The 5849-nt window shown below is 44.9% G+C and overlaps 1 non-coding gene across 1 annotated transcript; it reads left to right on the forward strand.

The window, feature by feature from the left end:
• Positions 1-564: 564 nt before the first annotated feature.
• On the forward strand, positions 565-671 carry LOC134730058 (U6 spliceosomal RNA). The gene has a single exon (XR_010111686.1). It is a non-coding gene; the product is annotated as a U6 spliceosomal RNA (small nuclear RNA).
• The last annotated feature ends 5178 nt before the right edge of the window (positions 672-5849 follow it).

Consider the following 5849-nt stretch of genomic DNA (forward strand, 5'->3'; position numbering starts at 1 on the left):
AGACTCATGTGCCATCTGCTGGTTGCTCAGACCATCTGGTGTAATTTATTGATGCAAACAGGGTGATATTGAGTGACATCTCCAAAAATCTGCTGTTATGTAAATGTTTATAGAGAATAAATATTGTGATTTATATATAACACATTTATACATATTGAATATATATATTGAAATTTTAACTTATAATGGCAATTTGGTATTTTAAAATATGTAGTGCAATATTTTAAAAATGTCTGTGGGCCAGGCACAGTGGCTCACGCCTGCAATCCCAGCACTTTGGGAGGCCAAGATGGGTGGATCACGAGGTCAGGAGATCGAGACCATACTGGCTAACACAACGAAACCCCGTAGCTACTAAAAATGCAATAAATTGGCCGGGTGTGTTGGTGGGCACCTGTAGTCCCAGCTACTCAGGAGGCTGAGGTAGGAGAATGGCGTGAACCCAGGAGGCAGAGTTTGCAGTGAGCCGAGAGTGTGCCACTGCACTCCAGCTTGCGGGACAGAGTGAGACTCCGTCTCAAAAAAAAAAAAAAAAAGAAAGAAAGAAAAAAAAAGAAAATGTTTGTGTTGGTCTGGGCAGCACATATACTAAAACTGGAATGATACAGAGAAGATTAGCATGGCCCTTGCACAAGGATGACATGTAAATTCGTGACACGTTCCATATTTTTCAGGAAACAACAGATGCTGGAGAGAATGTTCAGAAATTAGGCATGCTTTGACACTGTTGGTGGGAGTGTAAATTAGTTCAACCTTTGTGGAAGACAGTGTGGCAATTCCTCAAGGATCTAGAACTAGAAATATCATTTGACCCAGCAATCCCATTACTGGGTATATACCCAAAGGATTATAAATCATTCTACTATAAACACACATGTACACATATGTTTACTGTGGCACTGTTCATAATAGCAAAGACTTGGAGCCAAACCAAAAGCTCTTCAGTGATACACTAGATAAAGAAAATATGGCACATATACACCATTCAATACTATGCAGCCATAAAAAATGATGAGTTCAGGTCATTTTCAGGGACATGGCATGGATGAAGCTGGAAATCATCATTCTCAGCAAACTAACACAAGAACAGAAAACCAAATACCACATGTTTTCAGTCATAAGTGGGAGTTGAACAATGAGAACACATGGATACAGGGAGGGGAACATCATACACCAGCGCCTGTCAGGCAGTGGGGGTTTTGGGGAGGGATAGCATTAGGATAAATACCTAGCGTAGATGACGGCTTGATAGGTACAGCAAACCACCATGGCATATGTATCGCTATGTATCGCTATGCACATTCTGCACATGTATCCCAGAACTTAAAGTATATTTAAAAAATGCTTAATGTGGTTTTGACTCTCAAATAAAATGACACCTTCAAAACTGATTTTGAAGATCAATGAATAAGAAATGCTCTTATTTAAAAATATTTAAATTTATACAATTTTGGAGCTGGAAGGAAGTGCAATTATTTTTAGGGAAATATGATTTATTTTCTTAGAGCAGTTATAAGGTTGCAGTGAAGTTGAGCAGAAAGTAGAGCATTCCCACATACTTCATGATCCCACTCTAGCACGGACTCCTAAAGGATCAACGTCCTGCCCCAGTGTGGTCCATTTGTTCCAATGCATGAACCACACGAACCATCCTTATCACCCAAAGTTCATAATTAACATTAAGGGTTCACATCTGGTGCTGTATATTCTATGAGCTCTGATGAATTGATGATGACAAGTATAGCATCATGCAGAGTAGCTTCAGTGCCCTAAAAATCACCTGTTCTCTTTCTATCCATCCCACTGTACCCTGACTCCTGGCCCCCCCAGGCTTTCTACTGTGTCCATAGATTTGCCTTTTCCAGAATGTCATGTGGCTTTTCATGTTGGTTTCTTTCACTTGGTTATGTGCATTTACTTTTTTTTATGTCTTTTAGGACTTAATAATCTACACTGTCAGGATGTGCTACAGTATATTCATCCATTTATCTGCTGAAGAACATGTTGGTCCCTATTAAGTTTTGTCTATTGTGAATGTAGTGGTTAAAAACATCCAGGTTTTAGGTTTTCTCATTTGGGTAAATGCCAAGGAGCGTGGCTGCTCGGCCATGTGCCTAGGTTGTGTTTGATAATGATTTTTTTCCTGGACAATCTCATGTGGTAGACAGAGATTGCTTCTTCAAGGGGAGGGACTGTGTCTCTGTCACCCTGTGGTCCCACAGCAGAGCATGGAGCCTGGCAGGTGGCTGTAAATGCTTATTGATCACATAGTGCTTAGAAATCACTTTATAGCCACTACAATGCAAATGTCGGGCAGTCAACATGAGCTGCCACCAATAATATAAACACGTTGAATATGGATGAAGTCACCCTCCTTTTGCCGGGGTCACTACCTGTGTATCACGGCAGTGCCATCATCACATGGATGAACTTCATGTGTTTTTTATAGATTTCCCCCCATGTAATACAGGACACAGTCTTTAAACAAAGAGTCACCAGGGTTCCTGATGGCCACTGGCCTGAGTCTGTCCCCTTGGAACTAAGGGCCCTCATAACTGCACTTACCTACCACAGGCGTCCCTGTAAGCACCACTAGAGGGCGAGCATCTTCACCAAACCTGATGGACCCAAGAAGTCTGACCTGAATGTCTCCCTGCTAGGCAGGGGTCCTCAGAGACATCTTCTATCCAGTCCAGATGGAGGGAACTGGAAGAGTCTCCTCAAACCCAGGACCAACAAAGAGATTCCCTCCAAGATCCCAATTAGGGGGCCAGGACAGGGACTGAGAGGGAACAGGGAAGGGAAGGCACCATAGGTCCCAAAACCTGGAACTGATGGAGAAGGTCCCCTCCAGAAACTGTTTGGAGAGAACCAGCTGGGAAGAATCAAAGTCTCTGAGATCTTCCACCTAAGAGCTGGACATCTGAATTCAGGAAGACTTACCTGAGGCCTTCCCATGGCGCAATCGAGAAGAGCTCACGGGGCTCTTGCCAGTGCAGGATGCATTGGTTCTGGAGGCATCAGGAAGAGATCGGAGGTCCCCTTTGAATCCCACTTCTAACACCAATGAGGTCCACTAAAAATTATGGGGTCTATAGATTTAGAAAAAAGGAGCGTAATTTCTTCTAAAGGTTTACAACCTGCTCGCTGGGAAATGGGCCTCCAGGCAGGACCTGAGGCAAGCGTTTGGAGGGAGGGAAGGTGACGCAGGAATCTATGCTGAACCTGTAGGCCGCCAAGTGTGCATATTCAGCAGGTTATTGGAGCAGCTATGAAAATTCACAGGGCGGGGGATGCATGCATGTATGGTGAGCAAATATACATGTCACATACGTCCCAGGTTCACCTGGTGGTTGAGGCTTTACATTTAAATGCATTATAATTAGGTTCTTTGCATCCAGAGGTGAAGTTGGGACATGAAGGTCCCCAATTCCTAACTAAAGGGCCTGGGGAGTCACCTTCTACAAATCACAAAGTCCCCTCAGAGGGGGTTTATTTAACCCTATATAAAGTGCCTTGAGGCTGAGCGCAGTGGTTCACGCCTGTAATCCCAGCGTATAGGTGGGAATTTTTGTGTTTTTAATAGATACAGAGTTTCACCATGCTGCCCAGACTGGTCTCGAACTCCTGACCTGAAATGATCCATGTGCCTCAGTCTCCCAAAGTGCTGGGATTACAGACGTGAGCCACCACACCGGGCCAATTGCTGGACTCTCATGACACACATGGATATGGTATCACAAAGGCAATTTTTTCCATAATCCAATTTATTTATATTATTGGTAGTGAGCTAATGTTGACGTCCCCAAGTTAGCAATTCAGTGGCTATACCCATGACAAACGTTTCCATGCATCACGTGGTCAACAGCATTTGCTCCTGGGTTCAAGAGATTCTCTTGCCTCAGCCTCCTGACTATCTGGGATTACAGGGGCCCGTCACCACCCCAGGCTAATTTTTTGTATTTTTAGTAGAGACGGGTTTTTACCACATTGGCCAGGCTGGTCTCAAATTCCTGACCTCGTGATCTGCCTGCCTCGGCCTGCCAAAGTACTGGGATTACAGGCATGAGCCACCACGCCTGGCCATTAACCATTCTTAAAATATCACATTGCATTCTTTAAAAGTTTTATATCTTTCATATACGTAAATTACAACGCAAATATTTATACTCAACTAGTATTTACATTATAGTAAATTTTCTTTTCTTGCTCTGTCGCCCAGGCTGGAGTGCAGTGGTGCGATCACAGCTCACTGCAACCTTTGCCTCCCGGGTTCAAGCGATTGTCCTGCCTCAGTCTCCTGAATACCTGGGATTACAGGCGAATGCCACCACGCCCAGCAATTTTTTTGTATTTTGAGTAGAGACAGGGTTTCACCATGTTGGCCAGCCTGGTCTCAAAATCCTGACCTGAAGCGATCTGCCCGCCTCAGCCTCCCAAAATGCTGGGATTACAGGTGTGAGACACCAAGCCTGGCCATGACAATAGCCTCAGCCTCCCAAAGTGCTGGGATTACAGACATGAGCCACCGCTCCTGGCTCATAATAGTAAATTTTTAAAAATACCGTATAATATAATCCTTGCAACATTAAATTACACCATCTGGTCTGATCTACCAGCAGATGGCACCCGAGACCTATGGATTGGACATTTTACTCTTCTTAGGAATGAATCCAGTCCAGAAATGCCCACCCTGCCCCCTGCTGGCTCCTAGGGCTCTGCTGTTTGGGGGAGTCATGATGAAGTTGTGGCAGAGGGTAGAAGATGAGCCCCATTGCATGCCCTGGGTTCTTGTTGCCTCCCTGTTATCAGGAAAAGGAGGTGAGATTGAAAGATGAAAATTGCTGGGACTTCTGCTGAGAAGAGAAAAAAGAACAAGATATATTCATCTAACTGTGTGCCAGTCCCCATGCCAAGCCCTAAACATGAACCATCTTATTGCATCCTTCCAGGGTCCTATAAGCTGTTGGACATCATCATCCTCATTTTACAGGGACCTGAGGCTCTTGGCTAAGATCCCTGACAGCAATACCAGCCCCTGAATCCTCAGCAGGATCCTTCACTTGGGTGCCCGCTATGCAGGCTTCCTCAGCACAGGGAAGGTCACTCATCACCCACAGGCACTTGATCGTTATCCACCCTTTGATGATATGAGATTCCAGAACACCCTGCACTGGTCTCTTCCTTGATAGGGAGAGAGGGGAGGTGTTATGAGAAAATCTCTCATCGATCTGACCTAGCTCCCTAATAAGAAGTAACTTTTTAAATGTCAGATGGAAATATTTAAAAAGTGTTACATACTTGTATAGTTTTAGTATTTTACTTAAAGGGAATGTGGCTGTCTTTACTGGCTACAACCAGTTTAATTCAAGAAGGGCTGCTGGTCATCAGGGGAACAAGCAAGGGTTGGTGCTGCCCAGAGTCTCCAGCTAATACACAATATGGACATCCCCTTCCAGGGCAGCGGGAAGAGAGTGGCTCCTTGTGCAGTGAAGCTGACGTCCACCAACTAAGGCTTCTGGAACCATGTGGAGACTCACAGGGAGTGGGCAGGGTCTCAGCATCTGGCTAGCAGTGAAAGACCCTGAGAAGAAGGTGCTTTCCAAGTGGATTGGCTCACTGTTCTTGCCCAGTAATGTTCCAGGCCCTTGGTGTCCACCTAGTGTGTATTAACCCACTGAACAGCCACAGAAACTAACAAGGAGTTAACAGACATCTAAAGAAGTGAAGAACTGGAGGAGGCCAAGCCAATCGTGGTGGTCCACGCCTATACTCCCTGCATTTTGGGAGGCCAAGGCAGGAGAATCACAAGCTCAGGAGTTCCAGATCAGCCTGGGCAAGACAGCGAG

This window comes from Pan paniscus, chromosome 1 (genome assembly GCF_029289425.2).
Source record: "Pan paniscus chromosome 1, NHGRI_mPanPan1-v2.0_pri, whole genome shotgun sequence".
Classification (NCBI taxonomy): Eukaryota; Metazoa; Chordata; class Mammalia; order Primates; family Hominidae; genus Pan; species Pan paniscus.